This window comes from Montipora capricornis, chromosome 14 (genome assembly GCF_036669925.1).
Source record: "Montipora capricornis isolate CH-2021 chromosome 14, ASM3666992v2, whole genome shotgun sequence".
NCBI lineage: Eukaryota > Metazoa > Cnidaria > Anthozoa > Scleractinia > Acroporidae > Montipora > Montipora capricornis.
The window spans coordinates 17,597,597-17,610,687 of record NC_090896.1 but is presented as its reverse complement, the minus strand read 5'-3'; the positions used below and the strand labels follow the sequence as shown (position 1 = coordinate 17,610,687).

The 13,091-nt window shown below is 38.7% G+C and overlaps 1 long non-coding RNA gene across 1 annotated transcript in view; it reads left to right on the top strand.

Moving 5' to 3' along the window:
• LOC138033597 (uncharacterized) overlaps positions 1-2,147 on the top strand; it is a 7,946-nt gene extending 5,799 nt beyond the window's left edge. Inside the window, exon 4 of the long non-coding RNA XR_011128630.1 lies at positions 2,092-2,147. This is a non-coding gene — a long non-coding RNA (uncharacterized lncRNA). The remainder of the gene's footprint in view (positions 1-2,091) is intronic.
• Positions 2,148-13,091: the final 10,944 nt, after the last annotated feature.

Here is a 13,091-nt window from a genome sequence, read left to right as displayed (position 1 = left end):
CGCATAATATGGCCAAAAATTTCCGCATAATCTTGAAGTTTTTTCCGCATCCTATCATAAGCCATGTATTAAGTACATGCACCTTTACAAACATGTAGGTAATGTTCTAGTTTTGGGTTAACCCATTCACCCCTAAACTGGCCTAAACCGGCCATATTTGGTATTTTACTATGTCTAACGCCAGACGATTTTACTCATCAATGAAGAAGCCCCAGGAGTCAATGGGTTAATGTACATGTAGGTTTTGGATAGATCATGTTCTTATTCCAACTTTGGTGAGCATTTTATTTTCAAACATTCAGCATGTTCATTGATGTAGTGTCTTGGTGTTATCATCATTCTTGCCTTGGATGCAGATCAACACTCCAAAACCAAAGATCCAAAAGAAGATAACAACAGTAAAGATCATGTTGCTCCATTTCAGTGTGCAATATGATTTTAGACCGAAGAGAGACTAAGCTCATTACACTTGCTTGCTGTTTAAGCAGCAGTGAAAGATATACCTGAATATTTCAGGGCTGAACAGGATTTGAACCCTGACCTGAGCCTTGCGGTTGCAGCGGTATCACAGAGGTCAGTTATCACATCCCATTCAGGCCTATTTTTTTCAGTTCAGGTCTGTCTTTTGCTGCTGAAAACAGCAAACAAAACTGTGATGATCTTTCACTCATTTGATTCTCCACTTAATTCATATTACATGTCAAGGTTTTGGACTATTGGTAATATTTATTGGTTTTGGATCAATATAATTATTGCTAATTAAATTAAAATGTTTTGATAGCCAAAAAACAATCAGATTCAAGATGATTGTAGAAATAAGTGCAGCAGTAAATAGACCAGCAGGTACATGTAACAATGAATATGTGTATATTAAATGCAATACTTACCAGTACTGATGCAGTTGCTGAAGAACAGTATCTTATCTGAGTAAAAAATCAATCACATTCTTACACCAGTGTTCAGAAGCTGCAATATTGGTGAAGATGTTAAACTGTGTGAACTGAAACCACCTTTAAATTAAACCATTGACTCCCAGAGGTTTCTAGCCTGTTTAGGCCAGTTTTGGTGTCAAAAGTTTAACCAGCAATGTGTGGTGTATGATTATCAATTTGATCTGTGCAATGCAGAGTACATCAGTTACACTAGCCAGCGCTCCATTAACATATTGATGATTAAACCGCTGCTGCGATGCTTTATTAAACCAACTGAGCTATGAAGCCACTGAGGATCATAGCTTCACTTGATTTCATATCTGCATTTCAACATATATTTATTTATTTATTTTTATTGAATACACAACAGAAGTTTACATTACACTTGAATACCAAGAATGAAGATACATATAAAAAGAAAAAGAAAACAAATACAACTTGTAATATGACATACAAGCCAGAACAGGATGTAATAGGCAGCTAATCACATACTGACATGCACAGGAAGTGAGTGAACAATCAAAGAGGGCGAATAAAGTAAATTGAATCATGTAAATTTCTCCACCTTGTATTTAAAATAAAAGTTGTGATGAAAAACCGACGTTTCGACGCATCCTGCGTCATTTTCAAGGTAGGTTAGAAAAAAGTCAGAATTAAATGAATAAATTTAAAGTTCGTACAATCTCTGGGGAGATGTCCGTATTGTTCAGCCTAATTGAAATTTTTTGCCTTCAGCGAGTCTGATTGGATGCTTAGCGATGGTTTTAGATCCTTAATACACAACATATCTCATTTACCAAACAGTCAAATTTTTGTACGCATCCCTTGACCACAGTGAAATTCTCCTTGAAGCCGTTTAGGCTGTTGTGACAGCTCTTGTAGTGCGTTCCAACTGCAGTAGTTTTGTGTTCATGTACCCTCTGGTGTAAGTGTCTACATGTGTACCCCACATAACCTGCCTCGCACAGGTCACACTGAAAAAAGTAAACAACATTCTGTTTACTTACAAGTGGGTGTTTTTCTTGGAATTTACTATGGAGTTAGCAGCTGAGAATAGCCTCCCATTTCTGGGTATAAAAATCACAAAAATAGGCTGTAGTGTACAAACGGTAGTCTACAGAAAACCTACTGACAAAGGTCTCCTGTTACACTTTCAAAGTCATGTGGACATCAAATACAAGAAAGAGCTGCTGAATACTATGCTTTATAGAGGTTATGGATCTCGTCAACCTGGGAAATCTTTTACAAGGAAGTTGGGCGTCTGAAGGAAATCTTCAAAAAACTGCAGTACCCCATAGCTTTTTTCCACTCGATTGTGCAAAGAGTTATACAAGAACAACAACAGCAACAACAACATCAACAACAGCAACAAAAAAAGTAACAACACTCATATGATGACAAAGTCATTTGATTCTCTCTTCCATTCACAGACCAGTTTTCCTGTGAGAATGTCAAAAGACAACTACAGCAATTAAATAGTAAGATCAAGGTTCAAATAGAGCCAGTGTTTACGACCAGAAAACTCGGCGCCAACTTTGGTTTGAAGGAAGAAAAACACCCACATGTAAGTAGACAGAATGTTGTTTACTTTTTTTCAGTGTGACCTGTGCGAGGCAGGTTATGTGGGGTACACATGTAGACACTTATACCAAAGGGTAGATGAACACAAAACTACTGCAGTTGGAATGCACTACAAGAACTGTCACAGCAACCTAAATGGCTTCGAGGAGAATTTCACCGTAGTCAAGCAATGCGTATCAAAATTTGACTGTTAGGTAAATGAGATGTTGTATATTAAGGATCTAAAACCATCGCTAAACATCCCATCAGACTCGCTCAAGGCAAAACTTTTCAATTAGGCTGAACAATACGGACATCTCCCTAGAGGATTGCACGAACTTTGAATTCATTCATTTCTGACTTTTTTCTAACCTACCTTGAAAATGACGTAGGACGGGTCGAAACGTCAGTTTTTCATCACAACTTTTATTTTAAAACTATTTTCCAACAAACAACTTTTTAGAATCTTGTATTTAAAATTAATATTATTAACAAATTCAGACAAAATAATTTGAGTTCTCTTTTAGCTTATTTGAATAGGTGTAATACGTCATGTATAAAAAAGTGAAGTTAAACTTTCTCACAGTTCCATGCCCAACAAGGCTTTGCTTGAACAAGCCATACTCGATTTGTTTAGGTTCTGGATTAAAACTAGTTTTGTTTGTGGCATTAAACCACCCCACCACTTGACGAGTTCAACACATGATTTGTTTCATATATCATTACATTCATTGGTTCATTCATCACGGGAACACTTGAACCCACAAATGACCAACTACCAACATCAGTTGCTTCATTAAGCTCAGTTGGTTACAGTGTCGCACTGGCATTTTGAGGTCATGGTTCAAACTCCGTTGAAGTCCTGTGTTTTTCAGACTTCTCTACGCAATTGCAAAATTTCATTCATAACTGCGAGGATCATTATAGCTCCACTTGATGTCATATCCACAATTCAATACATGGTTCATTTCATACATGTATATCATTTCATTCATAGAACTGCTGTTTGCTCTTCTGTTTGAAGGCTCCAAAAGATCAAGCAATTATGGTTAGCCTCCTCTACTTGAAGGCCAAAATTACATTTTTGTGGTCAAGTAAAGTCCTAAAGGTTTGGCATTCTTTACAACAGCAACTCAAATAAAAGTGATTTAATTGTGACGGTTGCTTGGACAAAGATTGTTTGAGGAAAATAATGTGCAAAGAAAAAGTAAAGAATTTTGAGAAAACAACTAAACCTTTGAGTTTATAATACATGTTTCAACAGAAACTTCTGCCATCCTCAGTTAGTCAGAATACAAAGCGATGGAAGCTGAATTTATAATATTAAATAGAAAATGCTAATGTGAAAAATAGTAACAATTGAATAAGTATAGCGTGAAATTAAAGATAGTTTTATAGATTGACATAGTGTAATTGTTGATTCAAAGAGGGTTGTTTCTCTGAATACAAATAGCCTCTTTTAACTTGAGTTGAAAACTGGTGGAAACGTGATCTAAGGGCCTGTTTACATGGAGAAAGGGTGACCCTCTTAGGAGGGTCACCCTTCTATAAGGAGCAAAAGATAGCCCCCCTTTACATGCAAAGTCTTGTCCCTGGGGCTCTCGCGATTATTGAATCTGGCGCCGAGGGAGACAGCCAGCTCTTTTCGGTGAAATTCATATTCCTCGCTGTTCATATCCTTAAGTTCTTTTCCCGGCTCCTGAACAATTTCAGGGCAAAAATCTTAGGGGAAATCGAACGCCATGCATCGGCGTATTTCTGCATACATTGTGGATAGATCAGCCTCGAAGTCCACGCCGTTAAACTCGCACTAGGTTTTGAATTCTGTAATGTACTTCAGGAGTATCTCCACCACTTCCGATGTCCATGACCACTTCTTTCTTAGAATTTTCGTAGCAAGTCGTCCTCCACATCTTTCCGAGTCGAGCGGCTTTCCCTCGTACTCTCGTCGACAATTGGTTCATCATCATCTAGGTCTTTTCGCGAAATGTCGACACTGCTATCCTCCGACTGTTCCGAACTCTGTTCAAACGATTTGGCCAGCACAGAACGGCGAAAATATTCCCTGGGCTTACACGCGCTTTAAACCATTACAGACTTTCGCGGCAATCTAACAGTAATCCAATCCCTCAAAAGTTGACCCTTCTAGAAGGGTGACCCTACCTCAAGTGTTTACATGGCAAAACGTTAGCCCTCCTAGGAGGGTTACCCTACCAAGCAGATAGTGTGACCCTACCTCTCATGTAAACCAAACCGGAAAATACAATAGGCAAGGGTAACCCTCCTAAGAGGGTGCCCCTTCTAGAAGGGTCACCCTATCTCCATGTAAACAGGCCCTAATTTGCTGAACATGAGGCGTGGCAATGTTCAAAATTCTGCATATGTGTGATGTTTGTATTCTGACTACAGTCGCTCTCGTAAGCGACCACCCAGGAAATTCGAAAAAGTGGTCGCAACTAGAGCTGGTCGCTTACGAGAATTGGCTCTCGTAAGGGACCAAAATTATAAACAATAGAGGAGGGTCGCTTACGAGAGCTTTCAGCAAATGTCTCTGGGATTTGTAAATTCTTATTGATGGTACAATTTTTTAAGGATTAAACCACTGCAAAAACCGTGTACGATCAAAACTTGCTCTATGTTGTTCAAAATAGATCGTGACCACACCAAAAAAAACTTTAAAAATAGAAAATATACTGCAAAGGTTGGTAGAGACAACGTGAACATAGGCGTTGTTGCAATATTTCGGCTGGCCAACACCAGCCTTCTTTAGGTTTATTGAATGGATAAATGCTTGTTACAAGATCTTTATATTTACCGGAAATGACATAAAAGGCTACGTGATGTGTTATAAAAACGGGAATGCATAAAAAAGAGGAGAGAGAATAATACATGATAACAAGATGAAAAAAACAAAAGAAAATTAAAAGGTAGAAAGCCTGCAGGCCGTAACAGAAGAGATGAAATGTAATTTAGTTTAGCTACCTTTTAATTTTCTTTTGTTTTTTTCATCTTGTTATCATGTATTATTCTCTCTCCTCTTTTTTATGCATTTCCGTTTTTATAACACATCACGTAGCCTTTGTTGTCATTTCCTGTAAATATAAAGATCTTGTAACAAGCATTCATCCATTCAATAAACCTGAAGAAGGCTGGTGTTGGCCAGCCGAAATATTGCAACAACGCCTATGTTCACGTTGTCTTGACCAACCTTTGCACAACCTTTACAGTATATCACCTATCACCTATCAATGTAATGGGGGGGGGGGGGGGGGAATGCGGACAAGCGGTGGGGATTTGACGGCGAAATTCATCTCCTCCGTGGGAGGTTTGATCGAGTACCTTTGCTCAGGGGTCGGGACATTTAATTTTTTTCGGCGGAGAGACTGTGACCAAGATAAAGCGTGGTTACCTACCATCGTCTTTCTTTGCTTTGGACATTCTCGTCCCCATCGCCCTTTTCGTTTCTCTTAGCCGACGGGGCCTTGGCACGAGAAAACGAAGGGCTCTGGAGACATTTTTCGAATCCTAGATTCTGGGACTTCCGGTCTTCATGTATGCAGTCGTGATGTTTCTATACACCGTCTGTGACTGTCATGGCGGTTGTCGAGGCAGGATTCGAGGAATCCTTGTGTCGGGCCTTAGGCAAGGGGTCTCAATATGGAAAATGTTTCCCTACGTGTACAACAGAAAGCGGCGATAAGGAACATTGTTTTTTTAAGGAAAGACACTTTAATTATTTTGCCGACAGGCTTTGGCAAGTCATTGATTTTTCAGTTGTTGCCCTTTGTTTTTGACTCGTGGCTTGGAGCAAAGAAATCTTTTATTTTGATTGTTTCTCCTTTAAACGCCTTGATGAGAGATCAAACAGTCAAGCTGATTGATATGCAAGTTAGAAGTTTAGTGGTTCGGAATACTGAGTCGTTAAGTGATGTTGAAATTAACGAAATCAAGCAATCGAAGTATAGAATAATTTATGGCCACCCGGAGGTATTTCTTGAGACGCCATATGCGAGCTATCGTGATTGACGAAGCACATCTCATAGTAGAGTGGCAAGTATTTAGCTCTTGTCTTTATTTCTTTCCAGTTACTTCGGTATAATCTATTGTAAGGATTTGCTTACGGTTTATCTTCATTTTAGTCTTGCTCCACTCTCAATTTTGTGGTGAAATTTGTTAAAAAGTTACACATTATTAAAGTAACGGGGGACAATGTTTGTGTTATCATCATTGTTGTTTTATCACATTCAGATCATCCCAATCATGCAGAATTTGCATGTACCGATCAAAACTGTAAAATTAGCCTACACCATATGATCCACAAGAAAATACTAATACAAAACGTGGAAATCCAATAGGCCACTTTCAAAAATAACATAATACTCTTTGTTAGCCTTCAAAGATTTTGCATAAGTCTTGTTTTTATTTTCTCTTGGGACCATTGTGAGTCCCAAGAGAGACTGGAAACATTATGCTTATGAAGGGCAAACAAAGAGTATTATGGTAATTTTGATAGTGGCCTATTGGCTGAGCAACATGTACCTGTAGTTACCTGTAGTGGTAGTAGTAGTAGTAATAGTAGTAGTAGTAGTAAAACTTCCATTTCAATTTGGTATATTCCATTCAGGTGTAATCTGCTATCATTGCTCACAATCTATTGTTATAATCATTGTTACATAACATTGTTTTTCATTTTACTTGCATTTTATTTCTAGGAAGAGTTTTCAGCCTGCATATGCACAACTAAGTATGCTAGGTGCCACATTTCCAAAGGTGCCTGTAGTTGCACTAACTTTAATTATACATTTATTTAACTTACTGATATAATAAATTATTTTGATTTTAAAAAGTATCCATAAGGCCCACCTCCCTGACCCCATGGAATTTCCAGTTTAGCTTCATCCTTTCCATTAAAAACTGGAATATTTTGATATGCCCTACCCCTTGAAATTAAATAATTGTTTTTTCTTTACATATTGTGAGGATGAAATAAAGTAATTGACATTTAAATTGTAACAGTAAGTGAAATGTTGTTAGTAATGAAAGTTGTTGTTAGCCATAAACCTTAAAAGGTAGTGTCATAGTGTGATAATAAACAATGTACATTGTACAAGCAAACAAATAATGTGAGTTTAAAGGGGCTAGGTCACGCAATTTGAGGCAATTTCAGCACTGATCAAATGGTCATAGAATTGACTAAAATATCAAAATAACTGTTCACAACTGTAGAAGAACTCTAACAAAATACAGGGAAGCCAAGAAGGATGATGGATGGAGAAAACTGGAGAGGAGTGAAATGGATTGAATTTGGGTAAATTTGAAAAACGTCGACCCACCTTTTTTCAAATTTATATCAGTCTATATCAAAATGTCATTTACACAGCTGGAAAATCATTCTCAGTTGCTATGAGGCCGTGATTTTGCCAATGAAAGACTCTTGCTCTGCCAATTTGACGTTTAGAGCTCATAACATGGCATCTAACAGGATGCGGCGATGCAGATCTGCATAATTCACTGAAATCCGCATCTTCCGCAAAATCCCGATATTTTCCGCATAATCCGAATATTTTCCGCAAAAAAACAGAAGAAATATCTGATATTAGTGATAAAGCAGCTCCTTAACATCCTCTAAAACATAAAAGCCGAAGAAATTGACTGTTTTGAAACGTTTATTTTCCTGAACATTGAAGAAAACACACCATTTCGTTCGCAAGATGAAAGTTCGTAAGAAAGATCGTAAGCAGTTTCAGCGCATTTTTTCGCCAATGAGCCTGGACACTAGTTTTTGTTCCTACAATGCTTTCCATTGGACGAGAAACAGTTACACTTCAGCAAATGACGTGACTGATAAGAAACTAAGGGCGTGTTCGATTGACCGTATTCCGGAACAGGATTACATGGAATACAAGTTAGGCCTAGGGAAACGTTGAATCTAAAGTCGCGTCGAATACATTTAAATAGGCACGACAAAGAGTCGACTTCATTTCAGCTTGGTAGCAAACGTCGCACCTATTTCACCAGTTGGCTTCATTAAAACACAGGAATAAGCACGCGCCCCCGTGCTATTCACCCGAAGCGCTGCTAATTAATGCTAGTAGTTGTAAGCGAGATGCCGGAACATAGTGCTCGCGAGGCCTTACTTTGGCAATTAATTGCAAAAAATAGGCAGAGAAGAAGGGCTTTCCATCCATCGACCTCCTCGTTTTGTTCGAAAACAGAACACTGGTTACAAATTGGTATTTTGCACTTCAAGCACTCGTATTTTGTGTTCATAAAAACACGAACAGCACATTTCCATCCTGCTCGAGCTCAAGTGCGATGTCTTCAATGCCTTTCTAAATCTTGCTCTTTCCGGTCGAGACATTGTCTTCGCACTGCGCATGCTCGTCATGGGGGGAAATAGTGTTTGGCAGATGGGGGAGTATGTATTTTTGTGGCATTTGCCCAGTCTATCACATTTAAATAAATTATTTTGTAATTTGCATGATTTATGAATTGAGTTTGGCGCGTGTTTGGAGCGACGTTTGCCGGCACGCCGAGCCGCTGTCGCATTATCCGAGTTGGCAACTCGAACCTATGCTAGAGTCGAATCGATTAATTGAGTCGAATTTAATTGCAGCAAACGTCGCATCATTCATGCGCTTATTTCAAAATAAATAGGTTCGATGAATTATATTCGAGTTAGATTCGACGTTTGCCCTAGGCCTTAGAAATCCTTCGTTTTTACGGAGATTCACATTAAAAATGTCAAACACCTGCTAAAATGCTATTTTAGACATATCTTTATTATCCTTGTTGCTTCAAAACGCCAGAAATACCGTTTTGAATTCATCACTTCACGTATTCTTATTCCGGAATACGGTGAATCAAACGCACCCTAAGTCAATGATCGAGATCGCGCTCCAAAGGTATTACAATTTTGCTCCATTATCTCTAAATTGAAACAAAATTCATGACGAGAAACAAAATAATTTTACCAAAAGTTGTGGCAAAATCTCAACTGCTAACCCTTTTATTTCAATGGTGAAAGCTGGTCGCAAATTGGTAACTCCTCCATGTATTTTAATCACAAAGGGCAAAAATTCAGTCACAAATGCGATTGTATTGGTCGCAATTTCGATTACGGATTTACCGTAAGCATGTAAATACATTGGACCGGCCTAATTATTAGTTTTATAACTTGTTTAAATTTCCGCATAATCCGGTGTAATTTCCGCATAATCAACGCATGTTTCCGCATAATATGGCCAAAAATTTCCGCGTTATCTTTAAATTTTTTCCGCATCCTATCAGAAGACATGTCATAATTAACAAAATTAAACAAAATTACCTAAAATAGCGTGACCTAGTCCCTTTAAGCATTAGAGTGTTGAGTTTTTTGCCCCTTAGAATTCCAGTGGCCTTCAATCCCTGGGGTGCAGGGATATGTTCTGTTACCAAACATTATGAAATAGGTTGTGCTCTATGCAGCTGTGCCGTCTTTTTTTGAAATGTATAACTTTTTTAATGCTTTACTGCTTATTTACAGTGGTGGATCTAGGGATGATGTTCCTCCCTCTTACTGTTATGGACAAGAAAATTTCCATGTTTTCATGCATTCACCATTTGAGCCTGTCTGGATCCACCACTGGCATACCAAACATCCTTATCAATATTAAAGGAAAATAGAAGAGAACATTATATAGGAATAAGTACATCCATAGCCTTCATGTATGTATGTATGTAAATAGAAGGGACGTTTTTATTCCATGCTTACATTCACTTTGTTTTCCAAGGTGTAATAAAACAGGTTCACTTTGAAAGATTGCCATATCTTTATTTGACCACGCTACAAGTTGACCTATCCTTAGTTTATTTTGGGCGCTTTTTTTGTTCATCACAGCTGGGGCTGCTTTTTCTGTCCTCACAGAGTCATTGTCAACAATCTGACCAGCAGCAACAAGAAGGCACTGTGTTACTAACTCTTGGCTCTGCTTTAATAGCAGAACTGTAGTACCTTAAATCAAATGCAGAATAATCATCAGTACATAGTTAAATAATATTGTTAAATATTACAGGCCAATAATATGTAGCACTTTTCTTAAGAAATCCTTTTCTCTAGTGGCTCTCCTTGAAAAAAAGGGCCACCAATAATACTATTATAATAACCCATAACAGTGGACTTGTGAAGGATTTTACAGTGTGATAAATAAATATCAACAATTTTACTATTTGCGGGGTTATACAAACAACCTCTTTGGTATTTGTTTCCGAGCTTGAGTCCTGTTTAATGAAAAAATATTTCCCTTTGTTGTCATGAACAGCAGTAAAGTTTTAATAACTTATTACCTGGCCTGTGCAGATTTTGGTTTGTTTGTGACTGCATGTGGTTGGAAACCGGTTCTGGCTCTACACGCTGGGCTTCCTCCATCTCCCACAATCCTTTCACATCTGGAACTACCAAAGCATACTTGTCAACAAAGTTGCCAATGCACCCATCAAGGAATTCATGTTTCTCTTGTACAGTTGCAGATTGTGGTGGTATTTCCAGATTTAATGGCCTTGTTTCAAGGGTTTCCATTTATTCCAGCCCATGCCATGAAGGCTTCGCAAATGTGTTCACGTGTTACCTAAAGCATAAGGGCCTCCGCACCTTCTTCACTTGTGGGGGAACATTTGTCTGTCCGAACCTTTGTCTGAAATAGAAGAGGGTGCCCATGTCACGTGAAGACTGTGTCTTGTACAACTTTTCCCCGGTAAACTGAAGGGAAGAGAAAAACAATGGTTCAAAGTTGGGGGACAAACACTTCAGTGAACTCAGCATGTTTGACAACAGAATGAATAATTAGTATAATTATAATATGCATTTTACTTGAGAAACTAATAATTCTGATGGTCAGGAAATACTGAATTATATTGCAGTACAATGAATTCGGTGAGATATAGCAATTATAATTAAGAATACAGTATAATTATAAGTCGAAAGTCAATAGTATTTCACGCACATGGTATTTTCGTAAGCCGCTTTGTCTCATGTTGTCGGCTTGAATAGACCGGTCGGCAGGACTCTCAGACACTTGAATCTTAGTTGCATCATGTCTTTCTTTATCACCTTGCAAAAATTCTGGAAGGCACCGTGGTGCAGTAGTGATATTCTTGGGAGCAATAGGTCTAAACTGAGGGGGGTGATGTTGATCGCCCTCCACAAAAAGCAGAAAAAGGCACATCCGAACACTGTGAACACTTTCGATATTTTCGCGGTTCAAGCTAGTCTTTTTCGCCTGTTGACTCGAAGAAGGTGATTCTCCAACCTGTTGCGAGCCACGGACTCGCTTCATACGAGTCTCTCCAATCAACAATTCCTGTGCAGAAAGTGTTGCCAGTGACAAAGCGCGGAATTCTATAATATTTTTCACCTTCCTGAAGCACGGTTGGCAGAGTTTTTTCGGCAAACCATCGTCATACTTAATTTCTTTTCCGGTTAAAAACTGAAGCACGTTTAACAATTCCGGCTCTTTAATGCTTTTTTCCCCGAAAATATCAACCGGATGGTTTTTAACTAAAACCGTTTTGTTACAACAACGACAACTTTTGGGAACGTTGGACACAATTTTTTTGGGAGAGTCTTATCCCAAGTCTTCCATGTTGAACGCACGGCTGTTCCTTTTTTCGTGCCAACAAATACAAATGAACATTTTCACTTCCGCTTGGTATCTCTTTGTTTTCCATTAGCCAATCAAAAAATTCGAAAATCCTATGTCTCCAGAGCCCTTTGTTTCCTCGTGCCAAGGCCCCGCCGACTAAGAGAAACTAAAAGGGCGATGGGGACGAGAATGGGCTTTGGAATGGCGTGGGTTTCGGAGAAGGTGACTTTTTTTATCACACTGTTTAAAGTTCCAGTTTAAATTCGTTTTCATTGTTTACTAAATACTCTTACAGGCATGATGATGTACATGACACATCATGTTGTCTCATAAGGGAGATAGGTTGATAAATCAAGTTTGCGATACTCATATCAAGTTTAAGTCATTAAAGTTATTAAAGGTATGTGCATAGCTTGTCTTTTAATAGGTATTTTGCCCCTGGGTGGGGATTTCTAACTGCATTTTGATGAACGTATGCTGCCCCACCCCTTGCCCGCATTCCCCCCCCCCCCCCCTTTCCGCACGGGGTTTACATTGATAGGTGCATAACGGTGGGAACTTCTTTACTGTCATTCACATCTGCCAAAAGATCTTTACAAGACATTCCCAGCCAAGACATTCCAAAAGATTTAAAGCCTTCCTTGAAGAGCGAGGCTACCTTAAGTACCTTATCGAGAGAGCACTTTCGGAGGTCAATTCCTCTGGAAAACAGTCGGCTCTTAAACAAAAGGCCAAAACCACCGAGAAAATTTTACCATTTGTCACAACATACAACCCAGCAGTGTCAAATCTTCAAGCAATACTGGGGCGCACCTGGAGTTTTATCATAGTTGAAAACCAGCCATTGCTGGCAAACATATTCAAGAAACCTTCTTCCATATCATTCATACAAGAGGGGTAAAACACTCAACCACGTGCTCGTTAAAGCAAAACTGTGAAATGAAGGTTTCATAATTATCTATAACCACAAACCGGTGCA